Source organism: Rhinopithecus roxellana, chromosome 13 (genome assembly GCF_007565055.1).
Source record: "Rhinopithecus roxellana isolate Shanxi Qingling chromosome 13, ASM756505v1, whole genome shotgun sequence".
NCBI classification, from domain to species: Eukaryota; Metazoa; Chordata; class Mammalia; order Primates; family Cercopithecidae; genus Rhinopithecus; species Rhinopithecus roxellana.
The window spans coordinates 21,090,474-21,093,444 of record NC_044561.1 but is presented as its reverse complement, the minus strand read 5'-3'; positions in this window follow the sequence as shown (position 1 = coordinate 21,093,444).

Below are 2,971 nucleotides of genomic sequence, written 5' to 3'. Positions count from 1 at the left end.
TGCCCCCTCCTAAGCTGCCACCAGGGAGCATTCTGTGTCCTTCTGTCTGGGCCTCAAATGTCCCCCCATTTGTTCACCCACTGTACACATCCTGAGCCACCCAGGTGCAAGAGCCACTCTCTGTCCCCTCAGCTCATGGTCTAGGAGGGGTCAGAAGGCATGGGCACCAGGGACTCCAGTACATGTCATCCCCTGGATCCCAGGACAGGCACTTATGGGCAGGGCACATGGCTCCACAGAGAAAAGGACATGAAGGATGAGGGAGAAAGGAATTCCCAGGAGAGGGCCAGTCTTGAGGTGGGACAGGGTGGCATTCTAGAGCCAGACTGCAAAGTTTTGAATCCTGGTTCTGTGCTTGGCAAATTATTTCAACTCTTCAGGCCTGTTTACTCGCCAAAGCTTCTTAGAGTTGCAGAGCCTAGGGCCGCGCATGGTGGCTCACACCTGTAATCCCGGCACATTGGGAGGCCGAGGCGGGTGGATCACGAGGTCAGGAGATTGAGACATTCCTGGTTAACACGGTGAAACCCTGTCTCTACTGAAAATACAAAAAAAAAAAAAATTAGCTGGGCATGGTGGCACGTGCCTGTAGTCCCAGCTACTCAGAAAGCTGAGGCAGGAGAATCTCTTGAACCTGGGAGGCAGAGGTTGCAGTGAGCCGAGATCGCGCCACTGTACTCCAGCGAGACTCCATCTCAAAATACTAAATAGATAGAGTTGTGGAGCCTAAATGAGATTATGTTTGTAAAAGTCTGTGTGAAAGACTCAGCAGGAGCTTGAACAATGAGCCTGGAAAGTTCGCCGAGGCCAGATCCAGAGTCAGTTCTCCTGCTCTAGGGACACTGGCTCAGAATGCACATCCCCAGGCTCCTCTGTAAGAGATTCTGACTTGGATGATCTGGACGAGCCCAGGAATTTGCAATGAAATTCTGTGGTGACCACCAAAGAAGCAAAATGTTTAATAGAAAGTACATTTTCTCCACTAACTCCCACTAACAGACAGCAAAGACCTCAAGCTCTGCTTCCTCTTCCCGCAGCCGCTAACCTCCCCAGATGCCAGAAGGTAGTTCAGGTGCCCAGCAGAGCTTTCCCTGCTGTGTATGGCCAGGTCCCTGGTTCAGGTCCACTCTGGGTCCCTGCAGTTTTCCATGCACAGGGAGTGCCTGGCTCGGGGCTGAGGCAGAGGTTTCAGAAACTTTCTTGGCATGTCTCTCCCATGCTGGCATCTGCTGTCTTTGGCAGTGCCAGGCTGCCCCCGAGTCCTCCATGTCCCCACACAGCTGACTGCAGAGAGAGAAGCCAGGGTGCAGCTGCCCCTGGGCAGGGCAAGCTTCATGTCCACCAAGCCTGGGGCTGTACCTACTTGCAGGGGCTTCTTTTTCTTCTTTTTTTTTTTTTAAGAGACAGGGTCTCACTCTGTCACCTAGACTGGAGTGCAACGGCACAATTATAGTTCACAGAAGCCTTGAACTCCTGGGCTCAATGATCCTCCCAGTTCAACCTCCCAGGTAGCTGGATCTACAGATGCACACAACCACATCCAGCTAATTTTTAAATTATTTTATAGAAACAGGGTCTCACTTTGTTGCCCATGCTGGTCTTAAACTCCTGGGCTCAAGCGATCCTCCCACCTTGGCCTCCCGATGTGCTGGGATTACAGGCTAGAGCCACTGTGCCCAGCCTGCGGGGGCGCCTCTTTTAGGGCTCAGTAATGCCAACATTGGCCATCAGGAATGAACTGATGAATTCGGTTCATATCCAACTGTGGAATATCCAACTGTGAATTCTTCCTCAAGTCCCAAAATCCCATTTTTGTTTGTTTGTTTTTCCAAGACAGAGTCTTGCTCTGTCACCCAGGCTGGAGTGCAATGGCACGATCTCAGCTCACTGCAACCTCTGCCTCCTCGGTTCAAGCGATTCTCCTGCCTCAGCCTCCCAAGTAGCTGGGATTACAGGCACACACCACCACACCTGGCTAATTTTTGTAGTTTTAGTAGAGATGGGGTTTCACTATGTCGTCCAGGTGTCTTGAACTCCTGACCTCAGGTGATCCACCTGCCTTGGCCTCCCAAAGTGCTGGGATTACAGGCATGAGCCACCGCACTTGGCCCCCAACATCCCAATTTAGTTGGGATGAATCTTTCTCTAAAATGTAGTATGGGCCCCTCCTCCTTCTCCCCCAGAATAAAGAGATGAAACAACACTGAAACCTTTTTAAATTTTTTTCCTGAGAGCCAATATGGATACTAGGAGGAGGTGCAAGGGTGCTGGACAAAGCCTAGAAGTGACCCACAGCCCCTCCACCACCTTGCTCTGTGGCCTTGGCAGGTCACGTTCTTTCTCAGTGTTGATGTTCTACTCTGTAGAGGACAGTGACCTTGCACAGCTGACAGCGTTGTTGCAGACGCCACGTATGTACGTGGAGCACAGCAGGCACGTGCCCACCATGTAAAGGATGACAAAGCTGTTTTCTCCATCACTCAAGATTTACACTGTGAACCCAGGTGCAGTAGCTCACATTAGTCATCCCAGCACTTTGGGAGGCTGAGGCGAGTGGATCACTTGAAGCCAGGAGTTCAAGACCAGACCAGGCTGGCCAAGATGGCAAAACCCCATCTCTACTAAAAATGCAAAAATTAGCCAGGCATGTGGTGCATGCCTGTAATTCCAGCTACTCAGGAGGCTGAGGCACGAGAATCACTTGAACCTGGGAGGTGGAGGTTGCAGTGAGCTGAGATTGCGCCACTGCACTCCAGCCTGGGCGACAGAGCAAGACTTTGAAAAAAAAAAAAAAAGATTTACATTGTGAACACCAATCACTGTCCCATCACTTCTTTCTACTCATCTATCTCCTCAGTCAGGATCATCCAGAAAGCTGAGCTGGTCATTATTTTAACTTCCTGACTATGCTGCCTGGGAAACCTCCTTCCCTCAAGACAACCCAGAGAGAATATAAAACCCTGGGGGAAAA